The sequence below is a fragment of the Centrocercus urophasianus genome, unplaced genomic scaffold, assembly GCF_019232065.1.
Source record: "Centrocercus urophasianus isolate 14NV4802_14NV808 unplaced genomic scaffold, USGS_Curo_1.0 seq_10, whole genome shotgun sequence".
NCBI classification, from domain to species: Eukaryota; Metazoa; Chordata; class Aves; order Galliformes; family Phasianidae; genus Centrocercus; species Centrocercus urophasianus.
In genome coordinates this window covers 51,157,023-51,168,928 of record NW_024884142.1, presented here as the reverse complement: position 1 = coordinate 51,168,928, position 11,906 = coordinate 51,157,023, and the positions used below count along the sequence as shown (strand labels likewise).

The 11,906-nt window shown below is 36.4% G+C and overlaps 1 long non-coding RNA gene across 1 annotated transcript in view; it reads left to right on the top strand.

Moving 5' to 3' along the window:
• The first annotated feature begins 423 nt into the window (after nucleotides 1–423).
• Nucleotides 424–11,906, top strand: part of LOC122156547 — a 47,457-nt gene continuing 35,974 nt past the window's right edge. Inside the window, exon 1 of the long non-coding RNA XR_006167519.1 lies at nucleotides 424–563. This is a non-coding gene — a long non-coding RNA (uncharacterized LOC122156547). The remainder of the gene's footprint in view (nucleotides 564–11,906) is intronic.

Below are 11,906 nucleotides of genomic sequence, written 5' to 3'. Positions count from 1 at the left end.
CACACACTAGCAAAAATTCAAAGCATATGTCTCTACAGAGAAATGAATATTTTTCCTGAAGGGTCAGAGTTTAGGAATTGCTATCAGACATGGCACAAACAGAATAACTGTGCTTTGAATTTTGTTAATAATCAAGCACAGCTAAGTAGTCTGCAGGTCATCCTACTGCCTGGACAGTGATCTGGTAATAAGCATAGTACCTGACATGCTGAAAGCTGATCTGGACATATTCTGACTATTTTAGGAAACAATCTAAAGCCATGGCTGCATCACAGCAGGGTTGAGCCCCCATTAAAAAGCCACTGGGAAGGACAGGGTATTGTCTGTGTTGGCCTGTGCTCCACTAGCTTTGAGCAGGGCATGCAAGCCAGTAAAGGCAAAACCTTCACCAGTCAGTTTAATGACCCTAGGACCACTCTCTATGGCACTGAGACCTGCTGGCAGAGAACAGCCCATGCCCATTCCATTAATCTCTCTTGCAGTCCCATGTGGGGTGCCCCTTGCCAGAGTTTCTGTTGAGAATGCTCTTGCTAACTCTCAGACTGTGCCCTGGAGTTACTGAGGTGAGTGCCAGTTCACACAGGCCAAGACCATCTTGGACTGTTCTCTCATTTGGATGGCTCAGAAGATCAAGACAGCTCCCAAAATCCTCTAGAACTCTTAATTTGCTAGTGTAGAAGCAGTCATGTTGTATATTTTATTCTGTGCATGAAACTCTGCTACAGGTCATCACTGTTTTTATCTGGAGAGCATAAACTGACTGCTGACGCTGGGGTCATAGGTGACAAACCTAAGTATTAAGCTTTTCTCCAAATTAAAAATTTTATCCATGTTTGCCTATGTATGATATTTATCTGGAGCTAGAAATTGAAGCATTTAACTAAAGCTGGACTCATATTTTTCCTATACATACACATATGCCTCAAACTGGCAGACCACCAGTCAACTTCGTTGTCAAGAGCTCACCTTAATCTGGGGCAATATCTCTAGTAAGATGAGGTGCAATGTGTGAAATATAAGACGGGCCTTAGGAAACCAAGGGCATTTAAAAGTTGCATTTTGAGGTTTGATTCTTTCTGGAAACAGACCACTTAGCAGTACAATATATAAAACAAACAAGAAGTGTCCAAGCAGCTGTTAACTACAGATTGTTTTGGGAAATCAGTGTCTGAAGGGAGCTTTTGCAAAGTAATGAACAAGAATTTGTCATTTTTCACTTTGGTACCATTTTATATCATTGTTCATTGATATTTCATTTGTCATATTTTACTATTTTAATAAGAAATAAACTAAATCCTTATTCAGTTGTAGTGGGGTAAAACTACCTTAAAATCACATGTACTTACACACACGTTTTAAAGCTGACCATTCAAATGCTGTCTTTTCTTGAGGTATCTGATCATGATATCCTCCTTTCATGTTTCATTTTTATATAAGTTTGTATGAAAAAACTCAAAAGCTTTCCATAGAAGACTATTTAGATTGTATGAAATGGTATTTGAAAAGAGTAGAAGAATTTTAAAATAGGAAATGGAATATGTGCACCGGAAGAATTTAATTTCTCGGTCACAAGCTGAATATTTTAAAATGAATTTTTCAAGTTGCAAAAATATCCCTAATATCTGTAACTACAAAATGTGAAATAAAAACATTTAAGTTTGTGAAGGCAGCACTGAAAACAAGTTTCAGATGGGAGAAACTTGTGCCTCCCATTCAATAATTTGCCACTCCCCAGCAAAATCTGATTCATAATCACCATATACCGAAGTTCTGATCCTTTTTACAACTGAAATTCCTTCCTCATTTTTTTTAAAATCCAAACTGAAGTATCTTTTTTATTATTTTTTGTTTTGTTTTGATCTCTGTGAAAATCATATTTCCCTTCCCTTCCACCAAACAGGGATGTTTCCAGTCTATAGAGTTTCATAGGAGCTGTGTAAATTGTACAAGGGATTTCTGTCATTTTTCTTGAAAGCTCTAACTGCCTTCTTCTTCTATAAGTACAGGAGGCTGGTTCACAAAACTATCAATGCCTCAATTAAGAAATGTATATCTAACTTCTCATTATCTAAATGTCATAAAATTATACAAAGTGATAAGTTCTCCTTTTTAACTGAAAGTATATTATTTAATGACACAGTTGTTCAGGAATAAGGCTTTTAGTAAAATAATATTTGTAGATGTTCTTTCAAGGACTGGGTGTGCCTTTCAGAAAGAAAGAATGAAGATTCAGTATCTGCATTGCCAGGGAAACACCCTTAATCTCATCATGGTCAGTCTTCTCAGAGCAATGATGCTCTGTATATAGTAATATATATGTAATATTTAATTATTTCTAAGTTTTAGTTTTTTCATTTATTATTTTTTTATTACTGTTATTTTTTTTTTTTTTTTTTTTTTTTTTAGGATTTTACACTTATTGCAACAGAAAAGCACAGTCATATGATTGTTCAGAATAGAGAATGAGTCTATATTGAAGGAATCGGTTTTAGAAACTGTTAACTTGATTTACTTAACTGCATGCTGGTCAGTCAAAAGTAGGGATGGCTATGAAACAGTGTTTGGAACCAGAGTCGGAAAATATGTTTCTGCTACACCCCCTCTACTTAGTAATCCTGCATCCAAGGAACTGACCCAGTCTTGCTGGGTTAATGAGGGAATGAGAAATACATACAGAAGATGATTAAGAGGGGCTTGTTTGGATATTGGGAAATACTTTTTCACTGGCAGGGCAGTAAAGCAAAAGAAAAGGCTTTGTACTCCCCAGACTTGGGGTTCAAGACCTGACCCAGGTAAAGCTTTGAGCAACCTATGCAGCTGATTGTCTTTTGAGCAGGAAAATGGAGGAGATCTCCTCACCTCCCTTCCAGCCTGAATGATTTTATAATGGAAATCAAAATGATTGACACATTCATATCTCAAATAAAATGGACCAGAAATGGTATTTGGTTTAAGAACTTAGTCTTAACATCTCAGGATTTTTGCATCAGTATAGTAGCATTAAATGGTGTTCACAAGAACTAGCTACCTTATGGAAAAAAAAAAAAAAAAAAATCATACCACTGCTATACTAAAATGGTAATATCACATACCAAAAGATGCATACTCTGTGTTATCTTAATGGAACACACTTTACAGACAATGCACAGATCCACAGATATATTTTCCTTGAAAATGTTTGCTATTTTTGATGCTAGAACTGGTTTGGGTCATCTGCTTAATAATTAATAATAATAATAATTTCTGAAAATTTCTTTGCCAGACCTCAGTTTTATGTTATCATAAGCACAATTATTTTGCCAACAAACATAGTTAGCATTTCTGGTTAGCTTTCCACTGAGGGACAGGAAGATATTTTCTTCTTTCATATTGTCTCCAAACGAATAACTGGTTTTCATTGAGCTATTTCAACAATGAACACGCTTTCCTTACATTATGAGAAACAGGTGCCACGCTTTCAAAGCATGGGTGATGCAAGCAAAACTGGGCTTTGGGACCATCCTACCTTTCCCCATTCTGAAGTGTTCTCTCCTCTCTCACAGCAGCAGCTCACAAATGTGCTGCCTTCTGGGTTCTCCACAGGGAGCTCTGGTGGGCAGAAGACAATATCTCGAATTTCAGCAGTGCTGTTCTCACTTTTCTCTATAAAAGAAAAATTGGTGGGATATATTCTTCTTACAAGTCGTGCCTGGATCATGCCACTTTACTTTTATGAAAAACCCTCTTGAACAAAAGAAGAAAAAAAAAAAAAAGAAGGAAAAAAAGGCAAGTAGGATAAGTAAAGATTTCCCTTCCATTCTTAATTCTTTTTCCTCCTGCTAGCTCTGTTAGTATATTTTCAAATAATTCTGGTACTGCATGCAAAACAAGATTACCGAAAAAAGTAAGCCTCATTATCACAAACAAATGTACACGATTGTCTTTTAGAGGTAAAAAACCGCACTAACAAGCCCCACACAGTTGTAAAGGTGTGCAGAAACTTCCTCAAACACAATCAAATTGCAGCCAGCTTAAAAGAAAGGAGCATCAAGATCAGCAAAGACAGAAAAAGGCATTGAGGGTATGAAGGAAGTAACATCCTGATTTTTCTTCTGAGATCAACTTTTGCCTCTTTTTGTAGTTTTAACACTGAATGACTCAGCATATGACCTTTATCAGGAACATTGTGAGTCTGTTTTGACTTTCTATTTTATTTAGAGGTGGATCTTATTGATTTTATTGACTGCTCTGCTTCACAAGCAATGCAGTCGTTCTAATGAAACTTAGCTCTAGTATTATGGTCTTTTAAAATTTGCTTTACTTTCTAAACACTGGGCTTCATAATCTAGAAATAATTAAACATTCATATAAAGATATTTCATAAATCATGCTCAAGCATCATCATAAATATACATATAGGATTCTTTTCCTCTTGGAAGGAAAAAATGCTCTTACAATGATGGATTTAATTTATTCATAATTATCATTACAAATTTGCACATGAGCTATTTTTTCCAAATGTAAGATATTGCTAGAATTGCATTACTTTTTAAAGGACTTTACTAAGCATTTTAAACAAAATATTTTTTAAAAAGCACCTGAGATGTATTTACTAAAGCATTATTGGTTGTTGTGAAGACCAGGAAAGGACATTGGTGCACTATAAGCCACAGAAATGTGTCCATTTTCTTAGAAGTAAAAGCTTCGTTTGCTGGGAACATATGTTTATAACAGATCAAGAGATGATGTTGTCTTTACTTGCCATTTAAGATAAAAGTCCCAGGTCCATTCAAATGGTCCAAGTTTCAGGTATAAAATTTCTTCTTCATAAGGGAAAGAAATCCTTCTGAGAAGGAATGAATACTTTGCAGAAAATGCTTCCAAAGCTATAGGAAAAGTTTGGAGTTCTATAGCAAATAAAAATTATTCTAAAGATAATTGCCCTCCCAGGTGGCGTGTAGTACTGCATTTGCACAGGGAAGAGTAGGTTCAAGAGGCAGTCTTCTAAAATAATAGAGAACTACCACTGTATCACAAAAAATGGCAAAAAGCAGCTGATCACATATGTGTATGTGTTCTTATGTATGTACCATAGCATAGTTCATGATTTCCTTTACTGTTGTTCACTTTCTTTTACAGTGAATTTTGCACAAAGGTTAGAGACCCCTGACATCTTCCTGCTGACTGCATGTTGTAATTAAGTTAGGCCCCTATGTGCACATATAATATGATTCTGACCTCAGAGATCTGTGTGTGAGACAGTATCAGGTTTGGAAGATGACTGGAAGGTGAATGGCAGGACAAGACTTTTGATGTAAATTCTTAGATGTATGTGCTAAAATACACATGCTAGGTTTCACACTACAAAATGCCAACAATGGTAGTTCCTGATTGTCTGAATATGGGACAGAAATCAGAAAGAGTGTGGGAGTTAAAAATAAGATGATCACCATCAGGTGGAATTAATGTTAAGAGGCCTTAAGTTCACTTTCTTCTTTAGTAATAACTAGGTATTTCAAGTAGGAAGAAGAATTATAATATCACCATTGCCCATTCAAGTCTGAAAAAAGGATTTATTGTTAAAACCTTTTCAATTCTGTTTTCCATATAGTATTGTAAAATTGGATAGAATAGACACTGTTCAAAGACTAGTGACAGATGAACTAAAATTAAAAAATGAAAGAGAAAAGGTACAATGAATGAGTACAGAGAATTATGAAATCATAATGAGGAAAGTAAAAACAAAAAAGGATCTGTGAGAGATCTGGTGGGAACACATAAAAAGAAATACATGGGAATAAGCATAATATTTCTGGCTGGGGCTCAGTGGGCTTTGGCCCTCTTCCATCCTGCTTACTAATTGCTTTTGGAACAGGATTTGCAAAGTTACTCAGTATGTGAGAATTTAAGCTAAAAAAAAAAAAAAATAATTAAAAAAAAAAAAAAAAAAAAAAAAAAAGCCATCTTCCTGCAAGGGGAAGCTCGTAGGAATCTAATTTGGACCACAATCTAATTTATGTTTGGATTGCACTGATATAATAGCATATCACACATCTAGCCCTTACTGAATGTAATGGGGGGGATGTCATTATTTCAGGCTGCATAGCAGATTAGAGGTGACATGCTTGTTTTTAAGGCCTACTGCATTCTTCTAAGGTAACTTCTGCCTACAACGCTCTTAGCCAATAGTGAAAAGCTGCATGTTGGAAAGCAAATACATTGCTTGTCATTTTTTGTAGAAGACACAGCTGCAGCTTTCCACTTATTAGACTGAAAATGTATCCTCTACCATATTGCTTTTGAGCTTTGTCACTGTACACTGTGTGTGCATTTTTTGATACAACACAGGCTGATCAAACGAGACACAATGTGACCCATGTAACAAAAGCACTAAGAAGAGATCTACTTTCTTAATGGATAAAAACAGGCAATTCCTTTGACAACATTATTTCCAGATGTCTTTTTATATTAAAGATAGCTATGCTTATTAGCAAGTACTCGACACTACACCCGTATTGAATTTCTGCTTGTTAGTTCATTCAGAAACAAGAAACATCACTGACATGATATTTTGAGTTTATCCTATGATATTTGCAAGCTTCATACACAATCACATATAGCTTACATTCTGCCTATAGGGACGTACTGAAAGATATGGAAGTATTCACTACTGCAGTTATATCTTGTCCAATCTATTCTTGATAACAGCTGCATATTGCAGACATATGCAGCCATTAAGATCAGAAATTCCTTTGTGTATAGGAGAAAAGAGTGTTTACGTAGTTCTTTTCATGCAAAGAAAAAGAATGTCCTGGCCTAGTCAATATATTTCTCGGGCACAAACTTCTATAGTTATAGAACCAACACTATCAAAAGTGGAACTGACTTGTGCTTTTTGGACAACAATTGCTAATCCAGACACTCAGAGATTCTGCATTTTTTATTTAGTGGAATAGATAGTGAATATCCTAGCCATTCCCAGGTGAGATAATTGGCCAAGTTGTGAAGAAGTGTTGATCTGCCTGAAAGTAGGAAGGCCATACAGAGAGATCTGGACAGCCTGGATTGCTAGGCTTAGGCCAATAGGATGAAGTTTAACAGGATCAAATGCTGTGCACAATGCTTTTGGAGTTGCTGGTTGATGCTTGGCTGAATGTGAGCCAGCACGTGTCCAGGTGGCCAAGGAAGTCAATGGCATCCTTGTTTGTATTAGAGATATTGTTGCCAGCCGGAGCATGGAGGCGATCATTCCCCTGTACTCAGCTCTGGTACGGCCTTATCTTGAATGCTGTGTTGAGTTTTCAGCCTCTCACTACAAGAAAGATATTGAGACTGGAATATGACCAGAAAAGGGCAATGAAACTGGCGTGGGGACTGGAATGCAAATCTTATGAGGAGTGGCTGGGGGAACTGAGATTGTTTAGTATAAAGAGGATAAGAGGAGGATCAGAAAAGACATTATTGGTATCTACAACTGCCTGAAGAGAGATCACAGTGAGGTACCAATTGGCCTCTTCTCCTAGGTAACTAGCGATAGAATGAGGGGGAAAGACCTCAAAATTTTCACCAGGGGTGGTTAAGGTTAGATATTAGGAAAAAATTCTTCTCAAGAAGAGTGGTCAGGCACTGGAATGGGCTGCCCAGAGAGGTGGCTGAATCACTGTCCCTGAAGGTGTTAAAGAATCATGTCTATTTAATATTAAAGAACATGGTTTCATGAGTAATATTGGTGGTAGGTGGATGGTTGGACTAGATTTTAGAAGACTTTTTCAATCTCAATGATTCTATGGAAATAGTCTTTAGGGGCTCAGAGACAGATGAGTGCTTTTGACAATGTCTCATATAAAGAAAACTACTTTTAGATTTGCTTTGTCATGTACAAAACTCTCAGTGCTTGTAAAAACAGGGGCCAAAGCCTCTGTGAGCCACCAGTGAGCCACACAAAATCACTTCTGTCGGAGAGGGCCAACAATTTTGGAATGCCTAAGATACAAAACAAGTGACGACATGTTAAAAAAAAAAAAAAAAAAAGCAGTGGATTAATGCACTGTTCCAGCTCCCAAGAGTTTAGTACTCTTGGACCCAGCTGAAGGTACATCAAGTGCACTCCGAACTTTGCAGTAAGCATTCTGCCCAGATCCCAGTCTTCTCAACATTATGCTGTATTTCACAGATATCATTCAGGGCCACTTAAATCAAGGACATATTTATTGCACTGAAAACACAAATGATAAAAAAAATAATTTTTATTATTTCCCAGGATAAGCTGTTAAGAGTCTTGCTTTTGACCTTCCATCTTTCAAATTAGGCAAATCTCTGAATTTTAGCAGAGTCTTGGGCATCTGATGTTTGCCACATATGTGGAAAATACAAAAGACAGTTCTTGATTTTAGAAACAGATAAAGTGGCAGGTTTTGTCTTAATGGCTAAGAAATTAATGTCCATAAAAGTAAGCAAATAAGACAGCATGAGCCCTATGCAAACGGTTTCTGGACACCCTATTTTTACACAGATTTGAAGAAAACCTATACAACCCAGCCAGACAGTGAGATATGAACAGCATTTCACTGTGAACTTCAGTCCTTCCTGTAACTGTTGTCATTAGCTTTGGTGCCTTGCTATAAGACTTGCTCCACAACTCCTATAATGCAGTTCTAACCAGGTACTTACAGTACATTAAGACTAATACATTCATGGTTATAATCAGTCTTGTTATTTGTTGAAATACAAAGTGCTAATGGTCATATCAGCAATTATTGAGATGAAAATGCTGTGTGAAGAGAGGATAAAAAGTAGGATTTGCATCTTGTGTCTGGGGCTTGGAAGAATAGTTTCTTGAAATACAGCAGTATTAATCAGTGAGGCACAGTGGAAAACAAAACAAACTGGGGAAAACAAACTTTGTTTTGGAAGTAATATAGGCAGCTTCCATGCACTCTGTCCTTGATGAGAAAGTCATGCATTAACTGTACATTAAATCTCCGTATTAACACAATATGAAATGGTTTTAATTAATGGGCTGGGGGGGGGAAACAGTCAGGAAAGAGGAAGAACTCCATGTAGATTTTGAGGGGACGTTTATATCTTCTGAATTTGACCAGTACAACAGAACTGAAGTAAGTAGCGGAGAATGCAAAGGTAAAAGAAATATCAATGCAGATAAAATATCAACACTCTCCAATGTTTCATATAGCTGATGTTTTTCAATTCACAGCACATGCTCTGTACCAGACCATTTCTTATCCATTCAAATTCTAGTTGGAAAACACTGTGAGGCAATAAATCACATTACCACGTTCACATAGTTCAGAGTTTGGAAGCCAGTTTGGAAGCTACTTGTGTTTCATCTTTTATCCCATTACCATCTATCTTGTATCCTAGTTTTAAGCCCTTTTGGAACAATTGTGTTTACACAACACTCTCCACTATAGTTTATACTTCCTAGTTCTAGGTGCTTCCTCAATAGGAAAGAAAATTTTTAGATGTTTCTTAATTTAGCTGTATTCTTTCTGAAAGGCAAGTGTATAAGCCTCTGTTTGGAGCTACACTAACATTATCAAATGAAAAATGTATTTGGCAATCAAGAAACATTAAATTCATGTTTGCTGAAAAAATAATGTCTGGATCTATTTTCTGTAAGAGATCCATCTATTCAAAATACATAGCGACATTTTAGAAGACAAATGCACACAAATTAAACAGCTACTTCAGACATGACGAAATCAGAAAACATAAGAAACAACAAAAATGTTTCAACAATGGCATAATAAAGTTATTTAACTTTTGTCATTGTTTTTCTATAAATATCTAAGGTGTGGGGGGCAGAATGGCGAGGCCAGACTGTTTTCAGTGGTGAGTGGAGACAGGACAAGGGGAAACGGCTGGAAACTGCAGCATAGGAAGTTCCGCACAAATGTGTGCAAGAACTTCTTTACAGTGAGGTGACGGAGCACTGGAACAGGCTTCCCAGGGAGGTGGCGGAGTCTCCTTCTCTGGAGATGTTCAAGACCTGCCTGGATGCCTACCTGTGCGACCTACTGTAGGGAACCTGCTTTGGCAGGGGGGTTGGACTCGATGATCTCTGGAGGTCCCTTCCAACCCCTACAATTCTGTGATTCTGTGATTCTGTGTGATTCTGTGATTCATCCAAAAATTGTGGTTACATTAGTTTTTATTGATTACACTAGCTTCTAGACCCTAAATGGCAACTTATAGCTGGAGATTAGAAGATTCCCTCCTATGAAAAAATTCAGGTTTTGGCATAACAGCAGAGAGAAGAAAAAAAGATATTGCGGTGTTGGACTTGATTTATTTTTGGGAAAAGAATGGAGAAGAGTGACAAGAGATAAGAAGGTGAGAGCCCTCCTTCTAATGAGTATGGATTTGCATGGTAGCATTCTGCATCTCAGAGTCAGAAAAGTATATAATTTTAAAATTATTAACACATGCATACAACATCATTTGTTTTTATCGTTAAAAATCTTTCAAATTATGCTGCTTTTTAGACAAGAGTCATGTGGAATTAGACCAGCAAAGACAGACTGAAATGTAAGACAATGTGTATAATAATAATAATAATGCTACTGAGGATTAAAAAACAAGCAAACAAAAACGCACCCACATGTAAATATGAGAAACTATCAGGATGTTTAGCCATTTATGTGTTTGCACACATGCTTCTACAGAAGCAGCAGCATATTGTTTAGGGTAGTTTTCTTTATCAGTTATAACTATTTGTACAGCAGCAATCACAGTATATAGGTGCCGGTTTTGACAAAGTTTCACTGAGAAATAAACAGTTATTATAGGCTTCATAGTGAAATAACTGGTTATCTGTCAGTAGCTGCTTTAGAGAACTACAAATATATCAAGACTGTACAAAATGAGTTTTACAGAGATTTAGGTACACATCACTGAGTGCTGGAGAGATGCAGAAGACTGAGCTGTGTTCCCATTGTGCAGAAGACCAATTTTCCTGGAAAAAATCTTTTGAGATATATTCAAAGGGCAAAATTCTGTACAAAATCAACAGATCCCTGAAAATTAGAATCTCAGAATACTTCTGCACCTTTCACAACACATGAAAATTAAGTACACTTCATTCAATTACATTTGAAGGTGTTATGGATATTATAATTGATTTCCTAACTCTAGGATAAACTCAAACTGAGATGACAACATTGGCTTGGCAGAGACAACAAGTAATAGTAATGGCCTACTGCAATGTCTTAATGGATTTATATAGGACAATAGTTGTACTGTACTATAGCTACCACTAGCTCAAACTGTAAGTTTGATGTTTGCTGAAGTAGGTACTCACCTTACGCTTTTTTTTTTTGATCTTACGAAAATGGATTATTAAATCAATTACCAGGTGGCATAGACTACAGTGCTTAAAAGAACAAGCTGTAGGGGGTGTATATTTGCAGTAGAATTTCATTATTTTAACTCATACCTGCTAATTTGTACTTCTATTATTTCACTGCTCAGAGATACATTAGGAAGGCAAGATCCACATCTCTCCATGTTATGCTCAAGGAATAATTTCCACTGAAATTACAAGTTATTCAACTATGCATGTCTTTGACATCCAGGTCTCTTTATACTGGTAAATCCCTTGAGGAAATAATTTGTTATTCCACATACTTCTTTGAAATATGTTATTTAATTCTTCTAATAAAAAGTACTCATGTTCTGACAGGAAATATATATCATGAAAAAGGAAAGTGTTGTATTTCTGTCTGAGTCTTCAGGTCCTGACATACCTGCATAGGTAGAATAGCATTATCTCTGTGCCCACTCTTCACAAGAGTATTTTAAGCGGATATGTTCTCTAATTCAGAAACTGTTCTTTAGCCACAATGCATGTCTCTGTTTACAGAAAAACAGAGAAAAAGTGTTAAAAACATAGGAGAGTTCTTTCCTCT